Source organism: Lissotriton helveticus, unplaced genomic scaffold (assembly GCF_964261635.1).
Source record: "Lissotriton helveticus unplaced genomic scaffold, aLisHel1.1 SCAFFOLD_400, whole genome shotgun sequence".
Lineage (NCBI taxonomy): Eukaryota > Metazoa > Chordata > Amphibia > Caudata > Salamandridae > Lissotriton > Lissotriton helveticus.
The window spans coordinates 507,337-527,920 of record NW_027611916.1 but is presented as its reverse complement, the minus strand read 5'-3'; the positions used below and the strand labels follow the sequence as shown (position 1 = coordinate 527,920).

The 20,584-nt window shown below is 45.7% G+C and overlaps 1 protein-coding gene across 1 annotated transcript in view; it reads right to left on the bottom strand.

The window, feature by feature from the left end:
• The window catches only part of LOC144807243 (uncharacterized), a 42,328-nt gene extending 22,609 nt beyond the window's left edge, over window positions 1–19,719 (bottom strand). Inside the window, exon 1 of the mRNA XM_078673095.1 lies at window positions 19,528–19,719. The gene's annotated coding sequence lies outside the window, so the exon portion shown is untranslated. The remainder of the gene's footprint in view (window positions 1–19,527) is intronic.
• Window positions 19,720–20,584: the final 865 nt, after the last annotated feature.

Genomic DNA, 20,584 nt, shown 5'->3' with positions numbered 1-20,584 from the left:
GAGGACAGGGAGAAGCAATTCCTGGAGCGATGGATATGCACCCAGTTGCGTCCGTGAGGCTTATCCGAACTCTTTGCAGTGGACAGAGAACACAGAGCCATAGTGCCTTCGCCCCCCCCCCCCTCTTCCCCCAGTACTTCCCCCCGGACTCCCTCCCAGGTAATAATCGCCAAAATATTGATCTATCAAGATAGCGACTGTATCCTCTGGGCTGCAAGAGAGACGGACGGGAACCCACAAGATGAATAGAGAATTACGATGGGCGAGGACGGCACCATGCATTGAAAACCATCAAGCTGGGTGCCTCCTCCTCACCGAACACTGAATCTGGACCTGACACAGAGGATACTCCGGAAACACTGAACCCGATGATGTACATAGTCCTTGAAACCATCCTGAAAGCAGTTCCAGCGACGGAAGCTCCATGGAAAAGGGGACATTCACACAGGAACTGAACTACTGTTGGCTGCTCTGACATTTATAATAATTAAAGAATGAAGTGCATGTGGGCCACACATTTACTACTGGGGGGGGGGTGCCTGGAGTGGCAAGAGGGTAACGACAATCCAAATGTAACATTGAGAGTACTGCAACCTTATTGGGGACCCCCGCTGGACTACACTTCCCTTGACGGGCATTTTGTAGGTATTGTGATGGGCGGGCTAGGTTGTGTGGCTGGTTAATTTGGGAAGTTCAGTGGCCCCTGTTGGGCTGCGAGGGAAGCTGCGCACATCCTGGAACAAGCATGGGGAGGGCATTGACGATAGCGCTGTTGCACGTTACCGGTCCGTGGGGTGTGGAGGGAGCATGGCACAGTTTGCTTTATTTGTTAGTAGTTGTTATATGCAGCACATGTGGAATGTGGATGGAGTGCACAGCTGATGACTGGAACAACACCAAGATAGATATTGCTATGGCAATGGAGGTTAAGTTCCTTAGTTGAGATGTAAGGGGATTGGGTACAATTTTGTACCCAATCCCCTTACATCTCAACTAAGGAATTTAACCTCCATTGCCATAGCGATATCTAGCTTGGTGTTGTCCCAGTCCCCAGCTGTGCACTCCACCCACATTCCACATGTGCTGCATATAACAACTACTAACAAACGAAGCACTTTGTTGACAGGACTCCTTCACTTCTTTCAGTGTGCAGGGCAGAGACATCAGCCGCTCCCCAGGGGTGGAGCCAGCATTGTGGAAGGCAGGCACAGCCATATTCAGAGTACAGGTGCACTCCTCCCTCAAGATGCAGATCTCTCTATTCACCACTGGGTGACTCAGCCTGTCTCCTGGAATTCCCCAGCCCTGTCACTTCATGAAACCAGACATAGGAATACACATCCTAGCAGAGGCAGGTTTGAATGGTTAGAAAAGCAAATACCTATTTTCTAAAAGTGTTATTTGCAAACACAGAAAATTAAAATAAACTTCACTAAAAGGTGTATTTTATTATTCTGAGTTCAGGCATACTGATGGACGCAGTGCAACGAATGGAGCAGCACATGATATAATTCTTAAGCGACACCACGTCTGAGTGGCCTGCTGGCAAGAAACCCACCTGGATGATGCGGGAGCCAATAAGTTGACAAAAAAAAAATGAAGAGGCCAGATATTTCACTCATCCTATTTTACTTATGCGAGAGGTGTATTGATATGGGTGGCTCTTGGGACGCCGTTTGTCTTGCAGTACATGAAAGCCGACGTGAACAGCCGCTATGTCCTACTCAGGGCGATACTTGACAGACGGGATATCACTATCCTAAATATCTATGCCCCAAACATAGGCGATCCGGGCTTTTATCAGTCTATACAAAACATACTGGCCCCGGACCTGGACGCTCCTCTTCTCTGGATGGGGGATTTAAATTGAGTGTTGGATCCTAACTTGGACAGGCACCCTCCTAGACAGGGAAAGAAGCGGCAGATGACCAAGAGGCATCGGGAGGTAATGGAGGACTTGGGAATAACGGACATAGGGAGAGATAGGCACCCAACGCAGAAATTGTATACCTGCCCATAACACACACAGCAGGTTGGACAGGGTCTTGGTGTCAGGGATGGAGGCCTTCCTAACGTGGAGGTGACCCATCTGGCTCGATTGCTGTCTGATCATGCCCTGATCAGTTGTGTGGCACGCTGGGTCACCCCCCTCTCACCTACCCAGAACATGGCAAATGCCGGCAGACATTCTAGAAGACCTGGTTGGGAAGGAAACCACATCCCATGTGTTGACAGACTAAATGACAATCTACTGGGAGGGTGCGACCACCACTAGGGCATGATGACTATGCGAGACATATACCCAGATGGGCACTTCCTTATGACAGAAGACCTGAGTTACATAACCAATCCCTCACCGTTGTTTAATTTTACCATTCATAGGCTGCGGCAAGCAATCAATGCCCACTATTGTTGCAGGGTTTCTGTACTCACACAGAACTGTGCACAGAGGAGTGGAACCTCGGCAAATTAGGATGTCCCAAAACTTACCTTAGCAACCAACTCACCCCTTACCGAGCTAGCTACAGTGTCTCATTGGACATATCAAACACCCAATGTTTAGACAAACCAGAACATGAACTTACAGTACCTCAGGGTACGTGGGACTCAAGAACACTCTTTCGTTATATTATCATTACAAACCAGAACATGGAGTAAAGAAGACACATGTGCATTTGAAATGTTTATTTACTAATGCCGTCTTCTCAGGCGCAGTATCTTTGATAATACAAGTATACTTATTATCAGTAGCAAAATTATCAGCATAGTTACTAAGACATAAAAAGCGAATGGTGACAGCATGTTAACATGCTGTCATGAATAAGAGTTAACAACACTTATATCTCACCCTCCCTAACACATATATTATATTATTATCTAAGAAGGTCTCTTTGGGTTGTTTTAGGGCGGGCCCATACCTTAGTGTCCTAGCATGAAGGAATCACATCAGCATACACCAGCTCTCTCTGCATGTGCACCGCATCAAGTGTGTTAACAATTCTCGTGCAAAGCAATATCAATCCCGCCTCAAGCCCAAGTTGGCAAAGGCTGCACTTGTGTTATGACTATGAAGGCGTGGAGATCAGACCTCATAACAATTCCATATCGTGTTGCTCCTGAAACTTCAGCACTCTCCGTGCAGACATGGTTTATTAAACAAGACTGATATCAGAGCAATAACATATTATTCTCACATACACCACGGCAAACCACTAGGTTGAAAGCTAAGTCAACAATTAAGGGTCGTGTGCAGAAGTTGCAAGAAAGGAAAAATGGCGTTTAAATCTGAAACGTACCTATGCTAACTTAACACGATATAAGGATATATAGGAGCTATACAACACCCCCCCATGATCCGAGAATGGACTAAATAAGGTAACAGAAGTGCCATCACATGAGAGCAGAATCCATTTATAAACGAGCATGAATAAAAATTCAATTAAAAAAACTAACGCTAAAAAATAGCCCACAAATATAATGGGGCTCAAGCCAATAGGCAAGCAAAAAATAAAATGTCTTGACCAAAAGTCAACAAAATCAAGGAAATGCTATCAATCAGCATGCCAATCTGAGGCAGTGTCTATGATAAGACCGTATATGAAAAGTAAGCTGCAACAGCCTCAAGGAGGAAGTCACTGTCCTCATCCGAAAACAGTTCAGCCATCCAGGAGCATAGAAAAGGAAGCATCACGCATTGAAAGCAAGCGTTGTTTGTCTGTCAAATTAAATGGTGCAAATAAAGAGGAAACGTTCATGTATCCCCAGGGAACTTTACCCATTTTTAGAGTCTGTAGTGTCCATGCAAACTGCATGATTGAACGTAATTGATTTTGACCATGGTATAATACAGATACTTCATCATGTACAATATCAACAACAGACGACACAATATTATCTAATGTGTAAATTCTAGAGGAAAGCACGTTAATGCTATTGTCAACAACCGCAAGCACTTTCTCAAGATTCGCCTGATCAATAGCCCTAAGGCGTGAAGCAGCCTCAATCTGTGAGAGTTTCCAAATTTCATTGTAAACACCATATAACCACCTTTTCGACCTGCCACTAGCTGGGCCCTTAATGAAATCATTCAAATCCACGTCTGCATTCAGTTTGGAAAGGTGATACTTAACCGCAGGTAAAGTTGAATGTTTCAGCCAAGCTTGACACAACTTGCCAACAGAGTAAGAGGTGACAGTATGACTCAAATCAAAACGGGGATCAGATCTAACAGTCTTAAAACCGTCAGTCATATTTAAAAATCTTTTTTGGCAAGAATCAGCACTACGGTGCCAAAGCAGCCAACCCTTGGGATTCATACTGGAAATGTTAAAGGAGGAATTCAGAAGCAGAGCCTGTATTTCTCTAATGGACAATTTAGTAAAATTACTCCAATTCTCATATTCCTCCAACTCCGGGAAAGACGGGGTGTTCAACCTTTTAGATGTAGCCAATCCAAAGCATGTGGTCTGGGAAATGGTTTCATTTAAAAACCACATATGATTTGGGATGAGACATGCACGGTGCAAAGCCTCAGTGCCTTGTACCTGCCAGGCCCTTGAGCCCCAAACTGATTTAAGGTCTATGGTATCCTTCCATAACTCATACCCTCCAGTAACTAATTGATCCAGGAAGGCTTTTGAATATAACAATTTTGTATTTGTAAGTCGAACCTTGGACTGTGGCTGTTTGTGAAATTTAAAATAAAAGGACTCGGGATTGGACTGATTAAAGTCAGTGAAATAAGTATACTTTTTAAGAAACGTTCCTGAACTCCCTTGTGTTGGTGCTGGGCAATGTTCCCACTGAGTAAAATTAACCGCATCCCTTCGGGAAGATGTCTTGTGTAAGAAGTGATTGCCATAATGTTGGTAACAGAACAATTCACCATAATTAGCAGATTCTAAATATAAATCCTCAGCATCAAAAGCAGCATAATATTTCAAATCAGAAAACAAACTTTCCACAGCATTAACATCCCAATCATCAGAACGAATGTTTTGTTTCACCACATCCCCCATATTAACTCTTAGTACATTAGGGACATTAACCACTTCCGTTGGGCCATGAATCTGAAAACGAACTGCATCCCACGCGATTCCATCCAGAACAGGCCACGCTGTGATGTTAACCAAAGTCAAGTCTCTTTTTAATCTGTGTGTAGAATGTGAAGAGGAAAGTGGGGCCAAAGTTCCATTCAAATGTGTAATGCAAGTTCTCTCCTCGACATAGTGTCCATTCATAATCCGAAAAAAATAAAACACAAAACCAATTGACATAAAAAGGTAAACTGAAAAAAGGACCAGCCAAATGTATATCCAAGGAGGTATCAAAAAATGTTTTTTAAACAGGCTAGCATATAATGCAATTTTAGAGGGTTTTTTCGAGGCAAGGGAAGCAGAGTCAAATGAAAATCTGGATTCCGTGGCTAAACGAGCTTGCAGGTCAGGCATGGACAAATCAGTGGGGTATGTATAGTCTGTCTCATCAAGGTTAGTTCCTGGTAAATTATTCAATAATGGACTGGAAACAGCAGGTAATTCGATGGCCACCTCAGGTTCATTATTAGAAGTAGTGGGCATAACTGAATTTCTCACAATGGAAGGACAGGAAACAGCCGGTGTCATGCTAAGAAGAATCGGCCACTCTGTGTATCTTGACATTGTCAATAGAAATAAACCTGTTTTCCTTACGACCTGGAAGTGGTGGTAAAATGACTGTTCTATTATATTTCAAAAAATAGGTAGGTTTCACCGACACCCCGTTTCCGGAAACGGATGTGAAGGGGTTAAGGCATGAACGATAAACTACTCGAGTGTCATGATATAAGACCACCGAAAAACGTTGGGCGCCATGTAGAGGTCTGAAATATTTTCCAGTGAAGGATAAAAAACAACCACAGGGACAATCTGCAGTGACAGATGTCCAGCCCAAGTCCAAAAAACAGAATTGGCCTAAAAAACAGACACAGGGGAAGCAGACAACGCAGACTCAGGGTACTTTTCCTGCAATACTAGCTCCTGCGCCACCCGAAAAAGTTTATGATTTGCGCGACCGCGCGATGATTAAATCGCCTGATCGTTTTCAGGGTTCTGATCAACGCTCTCCTCGTTCCTTTCAGGACACATCGGCCCCGAAGACCGGTGGAGGAGGAGGGGGTGGACGTGGACGTGGTGGCCAACAAGGACGTGGTCAGTCCCGCCAGACGGACGGCGCAGTGAAGCTGGAGGATTCTACGCCTAGGCGTCCGCAGTTTGCGAAAAAGAAAGTCGCAGCCTTAACAGCGCATCGATATGCCACAGATAGTGAGAACGCGGCTTCGGAATCTGACGTGGGCTCTGACCTTGCTGGACAGCGCGGCGGAGATAACAATAGTCAGAGAGGCGCTGCGTCCACTACTGAGGGTGACAGCGACTGAAGTCTACGTTGTGATAGAAACAGCGGATACAAGACTTGCTCCCCCTGAAAGACTATATGAAATTGTCCTGTTAATTGAAGGTGACATACAGCGTACCGTTAAAGGTGTATTTTGGGAGAATCTGTCTTCTACATATGATATTTTACTTTCGGAGGCTGACTGGCCCCCACCTTTTGTGCTCGCGGCGCCGCGAGGGGAGGAGGTAATCCTACCCAGTTTCGCGAACACTGTCTCGAAAGAGCATGCGCAGCATTTTGCAGAAGAGTGGGCTCGGGCTCTTGCGCCGGCTCTGTACCGTAACCAATGTGGTTGGGATAAATTGTCGCCTTGCCACGAAATTCCGTTGCGGTCTCAGCCGCAGCCTCAACCTCAATATCCCATTCGGCGTGAAGCAAAATCTTCCGTCGCGGAAATCCTTGAACAATTGGAATATCAGGGAGTTATTGAAACGTGTGTGTCACCGATGAATAATCCCCTTTTTACTGTGAATAAACCTGACGGATCATATCGTTTGGTTTTGGATTACCGGCATTTGAACTCGCATTGCCGTAACTGTGCAGTACAGAATACTCACGGCTCTGCCCTAGTGGATAGTCTCGTGCGTAAGCGTTTCAAGACAACGCTTGACATATCCAATGGTTTTTATGCCCACAGATTGGACAGCTTTTAGCTCCCAATGGACCAGTTTTACAAGCGCTGGAGTCCAAAAGCAATTCCGGCGTCTTCCAATGGGCTACAAGAATAGTCCTGGTATATTTACCGCTCGAATTGTCTCTATTCTGGAGGCACTCGACCCTGATGCTTTTTCGTATGTGGATGACATATATCTCACAGACGACGATATTTGGGAGCATCTGTGTCGTGTAAATTCTCTTGTTTGCAATTTCGCTGACATGGGTTACAAATTCAACTTTGCAAAATCGCACATTGCTGAACACACAGTGTTGTTTTTGGGTTATGAGCTCAACAATGAAGGTAGAGGTTTGGCTCCTCACTTCTTGGAGAAGTGCGCACAATTGCGCGCACCAACAACTCTGAAAAAATTACAATCCTTACTGGGCTTTTTGAATTTCGGCAGAACTTACATTCCGGAATATGCCCAGCGTATCAAGCCTTTGTATGCTTTGATACAACCAACTTTCTCAAAATCATGCTGGCTGCCAGAGCATTCAGCCATTTTGCAATCCTTGCAGGCTGATCTGCTCGCTTCTAAATATTTACTGACTCGTGATAACCACACCAACCTGGTCATAAGAATAATTCCTGGGACGGTGGGTTTCACATACCTCACTTTTAATGAAGGTGACACAGTACCTATTGCTTACAAGTCACACTTGTACACCTCGGCTGAGATGCGGTTTCCCACCATAGAAAAGGTTCTAACTGCTGTACAGATGGCTATTCTAAAGGAACGAGCTCTGTCACAGGGGAAACGCATGCTAGTGGTAACACCCTGTCCTCATTTGGAGGCAGTCACGAAAGCCAGTGTACCAAATTCAAAAGCTTTGCACCCTCGGTGGATTCAGTGGGCTGCGTCATTGTCATCCGCGGATGTCATGTTTATTTTTGACGCTTCCTTACGGTCGCAGGAGTTCTTGCAGTATGAATTCGTTCACCCTGCTCCTCTGGCGATGCGACCTTTGGAGGACTTCCATTGCATCATTTACACTGATGGGTCGGCGCAGGTTGCGCATGGCTCTAAACACGCCTACGTTTCCGCATGCGCCATTGTGGTCGGTGCTATGTTGAATGATGAGTTCATTTCCAGGGAGGTACACACGTTGCCCCTGGGCGATTGCACTGCACAATTGGCAGAGCTTCGTGCTCTCTTACTAGCTTTGGAGTACGCAGATCCAAGTGTTACTACTCTAATTGTAAGTGATTCTTACTACTGTGTCCAGTCTTACAATGAAAACTTGTTCTTTTGGATTCAAAATGACTTTCATGATTCCAAGGGTAGCACAATAAAACATAAAATGATCTGGGTACGAGTGGCAGAGCTTAAGGCTAGGTTGCCACTCGTTTATGTGATTCATACTCTCGGTCATCAGCGTTTAGGAGTTCACGCTGTTGGCAACTCGCTTGCTGATGAAGCAGCGAAATCAGCAGTATCTACATACTTAGTTGCAGCAGTTACTAGGTCTAAATCCAAGATTGATAGCGACATCTTGGCAGCGATTGCTGCCTCTGAGAAGGGAAGTAAACATCCTGCGGGATTCCCTTCGAAGTATAAATACCACTTAAGTCCCGAAAAGGTTCCTTTTGTGACAATTCCTGATGTTGGGGAACGGCTGATTCCCAACTCGGATCGCAGAACAGACTTGATTACAGCGGCTCATGAAGGTGTGGCGTCTGCGCATGCGGGCGTCTCAGCCACTGTAACGCAACTGCAACAACGTTTCTGGTGGCGGGGACTGTACAAACAGACGCGTGATTATGTCCTTCTTTGTGACATATGCCAGCAGATTAAACCTTCAACTGCTACGCGTCCGCCTCAGACTCAGTTGTACATTTCTAATAAACCACTAGGCTGTGTTTATTTAGATCACTGCGGTCCATTTTCATCTGATACTGCGTATAAATACATCTTAGTAGCAGTTGACTCATGCACACGCTTTGTGTGGTTATGGCCACATCGCAGCGCTGATTCCCGGACTGTCATCAGAGATTTGCGTATCTTTATAGGGATTTTTGCCTGTGGTACCTTCCATTCGGATCAGGGTCCGGCTTTCGCCTCTAAGGCGTATAAGGATGCCATGACTTCGATGGGGGTCCAAGTCAAGTTTTCGTCACCCTACAGACCCGAGGGTAATAGTGTAGTTGAACGAATGAACCGTGATTTAAAGCAATCTTTGACAGCCCGAGTTATAGGCACTGGCAGAAACTGGCTGGCTCACCTCTATGGCGTGCAGCGTGCTCTTAATAATCTCCCTAGAAGGTCTCTGGGTGGGCGGACCCCATACGAAATGCTCTTTGGCATCAAGATGTTCGTCCCTGACCTTGACGGTCTAGACTCGGTGGTTCGCGCCACTTCCTTTGACGCAGATGAACATTGCAATGTTTTACAGAATCTTCAAAAGACGAGAGACACTCTTGCAAAGGAACATTTGCCCTCCACATCGGATGATGCGTTGCAGATCCCGGTAGTTGGCTGGCTACCCCAAGTTGGAGAACTGGTTCGAGAGAAGATCGACAACAAGAAAGAGTTTGGTCCCTCCTATCGAGCTCCGGTCCCAGTGCTTGGAGTGAAGGGCACAAGAACAGTCATTTTACCACCACTTCCAGGTCGTAAGGAAAACAGGTTTATTTCTATTGACAATGTCAAGATACACAGAGTGGCCGATTCTTCTTAGCATGACACCGGCTGTTTCCTGTCCTTCCATTGTGAGAAATTCAGTTATGCCCACTACTTCTAATAATGAACCTGAGGTGGCCATCGAATTACCTGCTGTTTCCAGTCCATTATTGAATAATTTACCAGGAACTAACCTTGATGAGACAGACTATACATACCCCACTGATTTGTCCATGCCTGACCTGCAAGCTCGTTTAGCCACGGAATCCAGATTTTCATTTGACTCTGCTTCCCTTGCCTCGAAAAAACCCTCTAAAATTGCATTATATGCTAGCCTGTTTAAAAAACATTTTTTGATACCTCCTTGGATATACATTTGGCTGGTCCTTTTTTCAGTTTACCTTTTTATGTCAATTGGTTTTGTGTTTTATTTTTTTCGGATTATGAATGGACACTATGTCGAGGAGAGAACTTGCATTACACTTTTGAATGGAACTTTGGCCCCACTTTCCTCTTCACATTCTACACACAGATTAAAAAGAGACTTGACTTTGGTTAACATCACAGCGTGGCCTGTTCTGGATGGAATCGCGTGGGATGCAGTTCGTTTTCAGATTCATGGCCCAACGGAAGTGGTTAATGTCCCTAATGTACTAAGAGTTAATATGGGGGATGTGGTGAAACAAAACATTCGTTCTGATGATTGGGATGTTAATGCTGTGGAAAGTTTGTTTTCTGATTTGAAATATTATGCTGCTTTTGATGCTGAGGATTTATATTTAGAATCTGCTAATTATGGTGAATTGTTCTGTTACCAACATTATGGCAATCACTTCTTACACAAGACATCTTCCCGAAGGGATGCGGTTAATTTTACTCAGTGGGAACATTGCCCAGCACCAACACAAGGGAGTTCAGAAACGTTTCTTAAAAAGTATACTTATTTCACTGACTTTAATCAGTCCAATCCCGAGTCCTTTTATTTTAAATTTCACAAACAGCCACAGTCCAAGGTTCGACTTACAAATACAAAATTGTTATATTCAAAAGCCTTCCTGGATCAATTAGTTACTGGAGGGTATGAGTTATGGAAGGATACCATAGACCTTAAATCAGTTTGGGGCTCAAGGGCCTGGCAGGTACAAGGCACTGAGGCTTTGCACCGTGCATGTCTCATCCCAAATCATATGTGGTTTTTAAATGAAACCATTTCCCAGACCACATGCTTTGGATTGGCTACATCTAAAAGGTTGAACACCCCGTCTTTCCCGGAGTTGGAGGAATATGAGAATTGGAGTAATTTTACTAAATTGTCCATTAGAGAAATACAGGCTCTGCTTCTGAATTCCTCCTTTAACATTTCCAGTATGAATCCCAAGGGTTGGCTGCTTTGGCACCGTAGTGCTGATTCTTGCCAAAAAAGATTTTTAAATATGACTGACGGTTTTAAGACTGTTAGATCTGATCCCCGTTTTGATTTGAGTCATACTGTCACCTCTTACTCTGTTGGCAAGTTGTGTCAAGCTTGGCTGAAACATTCAACTTTACCTGCGGTTAAGTATCACCTTTCCAAACTGAATGCAGACGTGGATTTGAATGATTTCATTAAGGGCCCAGCTAGTGGCAGGTCGAAAAGGTGGTTATATGGTGTTTACAATGAAATTTGGAAACTCTCACAGATTGAGGCTGCTTCACGCCTTAGGGCTATTGATCAGGCGAATCTTGAGAAAGTGCTTGCGGTTGTTGACAATAGCATTAACGTGCTTTCCTCTAGAATTTACACATTAGATAATATTGTGTCGTCTGTTGTTGATATTGTACATGATGAAGTATCTGTATTATACCATGGTCAAAATCAATTACGTTCAATCATGCAGTTTGCATGGACACTACAGACTCTAAAAATGGGTAAAGTTCCCTGGGGATACATGAACGTTTCCTCTTTATTTGCACCATTTAATTTGACAGACAAACAACGCTTGCTTTCAATGCGTGATGCTTCCTTTTCTATGCTCCATATTGAAAGATTGGAATCTTTACCTTTTTCTGTGGCGGAGACCACTGCTGCTACGTGGCTTATCCACGGTTTAATAACGCTGCCTTTTGCTTTATATAAGTTTTCAAATTGTATGAAATATGTGCCAATAGGTCGTTTTGAACCCTTAGGTAGCGGTTTTCTTCATGAGGTCTGGTCACTCCCATACACATACAGATGTTTCAAGGATGAACAAGAAGTTTATCTAACAGGGGATGAGTGTACTGAGACGCCAGATCATTCTTTAATGTGTAGACACATACAGTTACACGGTTCATGTAACAAGGACAGACCGAATATGGCTTGCGTTTTACAGGGCACGCCAGTTCCTGCTATCATCCCCACGTTTAAATTGTTAGAGAATGGTAGTTATTTAATGCTCAATAATGAAAACTGTTGTGGTTTAATTAAAGGTATAGCTTTCATAGTAACGGTTAGTGAGCGAGTTATTTGCTGCAGAAATGTTCTTTATCCTCCCACACGTGAACATAGGGAGTCTTCCATTTGGCCACAGATACCGACCTTGGGAGCAGAATTCAGCGGCATGGCTAGAATAAGAGCTCTATTGTCCCAGAAAGAGGTGGCCTTGAGCTCGGCCCGTGAAACTTTCGTGCTTCACATTGCTAACACCCGTACGGAGGTTCAGGCTCTTTTAAACACTGATTTGCCTTTGCATTTCGGAGCCATGGTCCGTTCTATCTTTAACGCATCCTCCACAACGGGCCTAGCACATTTTTTTAAAGTTGTTAGCGGTGGTCTCGTGACTTCCTTTGAGAAGATTTTTGGAGTCATCCCTGCCTTCTTCCATTCTATTTTTTCTTCCTTATTTGGAGGGTTCCCATTTTTGCTTGCATTAGCGGCTGGCGCATTGGTGGTTTTCTGCCTTTTTAAATATGGATGCCCTTCCTGTGCAAGACCACGCACAGCTACTACTGACGCGGTTTCGCAACCGCATGCTTGATTATTATGGCACACTGCCGTTGGCGACTCTAAGCACGGCGTTTGGATTATCTTTTCGGTTCTCCTATTTCACCTGTGTCCAGCCTGTATTTCGCTGCCTGACCTGTGATTTCCTTTGGGCCATTGATTTGTGTCTCTGCGGACCAGCATCTTCTGACGTCGATTTTGATCAACTGATGAGTCCTATCATTGCTCACGAGTTGGTTTGTTCTGACGAAAGGATTATGGCCTTGGCGTTGGCACATGGACTAATGGGTCCCTGGGATGTGTTGTCGGCAGCGCAAAATTTCTTGGAACAAAGTTTTCTTGAAAACCCACCGAGCTGTCCTCTGATGGTTATAGAGGATCCGGTGCTGGAAGATCACGTATGTTCCTTTCAACTTTTAAACTGGATGGCTGAACTGTTTTCGGATGAGGACAGTGACTTCCTCCTTGAGGCTGTTGCAGCTTACTTTTCATATACGGTCTTATCATAGACACTGCCTCAGATTGGCATGCTGATTGATAGCATTTCCTTGATTTTGTTGACTTTTGGTCAAGACATTTTATTTTTTGCTTGCCTATTGGCTTGAGCCACATTATATTTGTGGGCTATTTTTTAGCGTTAGTTTTTTTAATTGAATTTTTATTCATGCTCGTTTATAAATGGATTCTGCTCTCATGTGATGGCACTTCTGTTACCTTATTTAGTCCGTTCTCGGATCATGGGGGGGTGTTGTATAGCTCCTATATATCCTTATATCGTGTTAAGTTAGCATAGGTACGTTTCAGATTTAAACGCCATTTTTCCTTTCTTGCAACTTCTGCACACGACCCTTAATTGTTGACTTAGCTTTCAACCTAGTGGTTTGCCGTGGTGTATGTGAGAATAATATGTTATTGCTCTGATATCAGTCTTGTTTAATAAACCATGTCTGCACGGAGAGTGCTGAAGTTTCAGGAGCAACACGATATGGAATTGTTATGAGGTCTGATCTCCACGCCTTCATAGTCATAACACAAGTGCAGCCTTTGCCAACTTGGGCTTGAGGCGGGATTGATATTGCTTTGCACGAGAATTGTTAACACACTTGATGCGGTGCACATGCAGAGAGAGCTGGTGTATGCTGATGTGATTCCTTCATGCTAGGACACTAAGGTATGGGCCCGCCCTAAAACAACCCAAAGAGACCTTCTTAGATAATAATATAATATATGTGTTAGGGAGGGTGAGATATAAGTGTTGTTAACTCTTATTCATTACAGCATGTTAACATGCTGTCACCATTCGCTTTTTATGTCTTAGTAACTATGCTGATAATTTTGCTACTGATAATAAGTATACTTGTATTATCAAAGATACTGCGCCTGAGAAGACGGCATTAGTAAATAAACATTTCAAATGCACATGTGTCTTCTTTACTCCATGTTCTGGTTTGTAATGATAATATAACGAAAGAGTGTTCTTGAGTCCCACGTACCCTGAGGTACTGTAAGTTCATGTTCTGGTTTGTCTAAACATTGGGTGTTTGATATGTCCAATGAGACACTGTAGCTAGCTCGGTAAGGGGTGAGTTGGTTGCTAAGGTAAGTTTTGGGACATCCTAATTTGCCGAGGTTCCACTCCTCTGTGCACAGTTCTGTGTGAGTACAGAAACCCTGCAACATGCACCCTCAGTAGCGGACGCAGCGCCTCTCTGACTATTGTTATCTCCGCCGCGCTGTCCAGCAAGGTCAGAGCCCACGTCAGATTCCGAAGCCGCGTTCTCACTATCTGTGGCATATCGATGCGCTGTTAAGGCTGCGACTTTCTTTTTCGCAAACTGCGGACGCCTAGGCGTAGAATCCTCCAGCTTCACTGCGCCGTCCGTCTGGCGGGACTGACCACGTCCTTGTTGGCCACCACGTCCACGTCCACCCCCTCCTCCTCCACCGGTCTTCGGGGCCGATGTGTCCTGAAAGGAACGAGGAGAGCGTTGATCAGAACCCTGAAAACGATCAGGCGATTTAATCATCGCGCGGTCGCGCAAATCATAAACTTTTTCGGGTGGCGCAGGAGCTAGTATTGCAGGAAAAGTACCCTGAGTCTGCGTTGTCTGCTTCCCCTGTGTCTGTTTTTTAGGCCAATTCTGTTTTTTGGACTTGGGCTGGACATCTGTCACTGCAGATTGTCCCTGTGGTTGTTTTTTATCCTTCACTGGAAAATATTTCAGACCTCTACTTGTGCGGCCAATCGTTTTATAAGCGGCCACCACAATCTTTGCTAACTGGCGGGGTTTGTCGGCATCGGGCAGAGCAGCCAAAGCATTCGACACCTGAAAGTTAACTGCATCTCCTTTAACATTGGAGAGAATGAGATCACTTACAATCTCAAAAGAACCACACAGGCGCATACCCAATTCAACCGCTGCCTCTGGACCGTGATCATTCTGAACACGTCTAACGAGTTCAGGCAGGGCAGTCATAGACGGGGTGCCGAAGCACCTTGTATAAACCGCCGCAAATGTTTTTCCCCAGCTGTCACAGTCAGCAAGTTCAGGAGTAATATCCTTCGGGAGAGTAATCGTCAACATTCTATGTTTATCAGCAGGAGTGGAATTCGGAAAAACCGCTTCCAGTTGATCAAACTTCTCTGCTAGCCAGAATGGGAAGTCATCGTTGTCAACTGGACGCGCACCAAAAACCGAATTTACCATCACTGGATTGAGACGCATTCCGCCTCGTTCCAGGGGAGCGGCCGCACCCCCCTGGGGACCACCAGGAAGATGTCGACCGATGTATTGCACTAAAGCACGAATCACGGAAATGGAAACTACATGCAGCCTGCGAATTTCTGCCAGGGTGCAAACTCCGTGATTCGGGTGCGGGGTAAAGCCACCCAACGCAGGCCAATTAGTACCTGGAATTGAGAGTGGGCCTAACCTCGCAGGGGACATAGAGTGGGGGAGGGCGCCATCAAACCAAACTCGATGCTGCCAATGATCAATAGGTATTTCCAATGCCCAGTACGGCGTATATTCAGCCGGGACATCCGAGGCGGTGTAGGAGTGGAACAAACCAGAATTAGCGTCCACAGCCGGAAACGTAACCCAAGAGTAAAACAACTCGTAAGGAAACGCCGGATCTGCACATACCACGAAAATCACAGCCATCCCATCTACTGGGACCTGGTACCACTGAAGATGGTTGCGTACCGCTACGCGACTATGCTGCGCAATAGCCACCGCTGCCGCCATCACAGAATTGGAAACAAGAAAAAACAAAGAATACTTTGTAGCACAACTGGGTAGTAATTCAAAGAAACCGTTTGAGAAATTATCAAGCTTGAATAAAGACCTATTTCAAAAAATAGGTAGGTTTCACCGACACCCCGTTTCCGGAAACGGATGTGAAGGGGTTAAGGCATGAACGATAAACTACTCGAGTGTCATGATATAAGACCACCGAAAAACGTTGGGCGCCATGTTGCAGGGTTTCTGTACTCACACAGAACTGTGCACAGAGGAGTGGAACCTCGGCAAATTAGGATGTCCCAAAACTTACCTTAGCAACCAACTCACCCCTTACCGAGCTAGCTACAGTGTCTCATTGGACATATCAAACACCCAATGTTTAGACAAACCAGAACATGAACTTACAGTACCTCAGGGTACGTGGGACTCAAGAACACTCTTTCGTTATATTATCATTACAAACCAGAACATGGAGTAAAGAAGACACATGTGCATTTGAAATGTTTATTTACTAATGCCGTCTTCTCAGGCGCAGTATCTTTGATAATACAAGTATACTTATTATCAGTAGCAAAATTATCAGCATAGTTACTAAGACATAAAAAGCGAATGGTGACAGCATGTTAACATGCTGTCATGAATAAGAGTTAACAACACTTATATCTCACCCTCCCTAACACATATATTATATTATTATCTAAGAAGGTCTCTTTGGGTTGTTTTAGGGCGGGCCCATACCTTAGTGTCCTAGCATGAAGGAATCACATCAGCATACACCAGCTCTCTCTGCATGTGCACCGCATCAAGTGTGTTAACAATTCTCGTGCAAAGCAATATCAATCCCGCCTCAAGCCCAAGTTGGCAAAGGCTGCACTTGTGTTATGACTATGAAGGCGTGGAGATCAGACCTCATAACAATTCCATATCGTGTTGCTCCTGAAACTTCAGCACTCTCCGTGCAGACATGGTTTATTAAACAAGACTGATATCAGAGCAATAACATATTATTCTCACATACACCACGGCAAACCACTAGGTTGAAAGCTAAGTCAACAATTAAGGGTCGTGTGCAGAAGTTGCAAGAAAGGAAAAATGGCGTTTAAATCTGAAACGTACCTATGCTAACTTAACACAATATAAGGATATATAGGAGCTATACAACACTATGCGACGTACCGATCTGAACCCCCGGTGCTGCCGGCGCTGCAAACGCTACTGGTTGCACCTACTATTCGTAAACTAGTAACAAAACTCTAGACAGAGGTGTACAATGGGATAGATCTTGGATCTGATAAGAGTCTTACCCGAGGGAATAGCAGTTTAACTCCACCACTACCAGAAACATAATGGGACCATATTTGCAAGCTGACCGGTGCCCTCACACCCAAAGGTAACTTGCGCATCAAACATTTCAAATACATTCACCAAGTCTACCACACGCCTGTTAAACTACACAGATGTGGCCTTAGAGAAACTAATAACTGTAAAAGATGAGGAAAGCCGGAAGCTGACTTCTTACATCTGGTGTCTGGGTGCAGACGAGAGATGTTGTTCTGGGAAGGGGTATTGCAATACCTACAGGAAATGACTGGGATTGTATTGCAGTGCGTTCCGTCAGTATGTTTGCTATGCCATGTACCTCACTTAAAGGGTGCAATGGGAAATTTTGTGCGCGCTGCGCTGTTATTGGCCAAGCACCGAGTTGCGCTGCACTGGGAAAGTGCATTGGCTCCTACGACTAAGTGTTGGGTAAACGATATGATTTATTGTAATGAAAATCTTGTATTATATGTAGAGGAGCTACTGGCTACGTCAAGGCCCAGGGATATATGGGAACCTCTATGCCAATACCTGCTAGGTCTGGCTTCCATGACACACAGTTTGATAAGCGTCACTACTAATATAATCAAATGATGTGCTGCCACATGATATGTTTAATTGGTCACTGCAAATGCTGATGAGTCAAATACTGGTATTGTTTGAACACTGTTGGGGTAAAACTCAGTCACAAATGGTTGTATGATTGTTCATGGCAGTGAAATTGTAAGTATTATTTCAAATGCCAATAAACAGACAAATATATTAAATAAATACTCAGACACTTAAAAAAAAAGAGAAGATGCAATAGGAACAGAAGAGACAACAGAATAGACAAATTGATATGATAGTCAACAATATTGTTATGTCTTTTAGCAATAAAAGCAAATTTTAAAAAGCTCAAACTTTCCCATTAATTTTTCACTTTCGAAAAAAAAAAAGAAAAAAAAGGTGCGCACCCACTTCGCATGGCAGTTGAGGGTTAAGAGGGAAAGGGAATACATTGTGGAAATTAGAGGGGATACGGGAGGTGTTACAGTGTCGGACATCTAAAAGGCGCACATATTCGGTCACTTTTGCGAGACTTTGTACACGACAGAGGAGACGAAGGGAGAGACCCATGTTGAATATCTGGATGAGGTCACTCCTCCTCAAGTAACAGAGGCGCAGAGAGGGTCACTGGGAGCCCCATTACAGAGGAGGGGGTTCAGGGAGCAATGGGGACCCTTAAGCTTCATACAGGCCCGGCCCAGAGGGGCGACTGCACAGCTTTGACTAAACATTTAACTCTGAGCTCACCGCACGTTTAGTGTCTATTTTAAACATGTGGCTGTCTCTAGGGGGGGGGGTCACTGCATCTCAGAGTGAAGCTCTTATTTCAGTTATTATCAGTGCTTTAAATGGGCCGGTACTCACCGGTACTGAGTACCGGCACTTCTCATTTTTATCGCTTTGAGTACCGGCACTTCTCTGCTGCCAAGGAGAGTACCGGTACTCATCAAAGGACGTTTATGTTTGCTAGTGCTCACTAGCACGAACGAGGCTGTCTGACAGCCAAAGCACCTCTGTAACCCAAGCGGAGCCACCGCTAAACTATTCGGCAGGGCTCATTCGCATAATGTCCGGTGTTCCCCCCACACGCTGTGTTTGACAGAGCAGGGTCCATTCAGGCCCTGTGCTGTCAATCACATTCACACCATGGTGTGTATGTGTGCACACTGGAATCCAGGCATCCCGCTGACAGCAGCAATTAAGAAAGCTGTGGGAGATAAGGGGTGTAAAATGGCCTTTATCCCACCAAAGTCTTTTGAATGAGTGTGTCTGCTTGTGTCTGGGTGTTTGCCTGCTTGTTTACGCATGTTTGTGTGTGTGTGTGTGTGTGAGTGAGAAAAGCAAGTGAAAGAGGGAGAGAATCCAGACACTAGGCAGGTATTTTAAAGGACATTCTGGGAATGAATGCTTGTGTGAGCATTGCTGCTTGTTTCTGTGATTGCGCACTTAAGAATATATAATCGGCCACATAGTAGAAGTGTCTTATATGTCTTGTCCATAGCCCCGCCCACTTGCTACACTCATAGCCTGATTGTAAGAGTACCTGCACTTATTTTTTTTCTCATTTAAAGCACTGGTTAATATACCAAAGCAGGGCTCGGATCCAGGGCCTGGGGCTCACCGCGACCCTGGACTCTTAACCCTGGATGGAAGACTAGATTTGAAGACTTTCGCTGTTGGCTCCAGCGCCATGCTTCCTCGCCCGCCCCCCCCCCTCTCCCCCTGACAGCCTCGCACGTACCCGCGTCAGTCGCGCGTCTGTAGGAACGTGGCGGAGCGCTGCGTGGCGGCGTTGGCCTCGCGCGCCCCTCGTCTCTGGGGTCAGTTTGGTAACGTCGGCCTCGTGCGCCCCTTGTCTCTGGGGTCAGCGGTGGACAGCTGACTTGTCTGCGCTGCCTCGTGCTTTACTCTTTCCGGGTTCTTCTCTTCCTGTGACGTGGGCGTGTTCTCCCGTTTCATAGGTCCATCGGTCATGACACGCTCTCCAGGCCACGCAGCTGTCAGGTTCAGCCCCTGGGTCGCGCGCCCCGTGACCGCCTCACAGACCGCCGGTGCCCCGTCACCTCCAACGCCCCCATTCTTCTGGTCTGCTAAACCCTCCCCCGGGGCAGCCTGGCCCGGCCTCAGCCTGTCTTCAGCGGCCCCTCTCGGCTGCCCACACTGAAATGTCTTCTGCCTGCCCCCCTCGCCCCCCCTCCGACCGACACCCTCCCTGGGAGACACACCGACCGCCCAGGGTCACAGGAGGTTGAGAGGCGCCGAGATCCAAAGCCCAGTCCCTGCTCCAGAGTCTCGGGCCCCCTCCCCTCTTCTGCCCCGCACTCTTGCGACCACTTTGAATGTGAACACCCCCCAGGCCCGAGCAGCTCGCCTGCCGTGGGGGGAGGACACTGTCCTAGCTAGCTGCCGAGGATCACCGCCTGTCTGTGCCGCCCCCCTTTGTTCTCTGTCATGGACTCCACGCAGCCCTCACTGAACCTCAGCACCGACAGCCAGCCCCCCTCACCAGCGTGCCCCCAACCCCCCTGCCTCTCACCCCCCTCCATCCCCTTCGCATCGGTGCCCCCGTTGCTATCCCTGCATGGTCCTCCTCTGCCTATTCTGTTGGTGGTCAAAGCCCCGCACCCCCCTCGCTCATGAATGGCACTTCAATCCCCGCCGCTCCCTGTTGTATTCGTTATATCTTATCCTGGGGGGTTGTTAGACATATGTCCCAGTATGTTTTCCATTTCTATCAGATAGCGTCACTCTGCATCACTTGGAATGTTCAGATGTTATTTATGTGACGTCACTGTCAT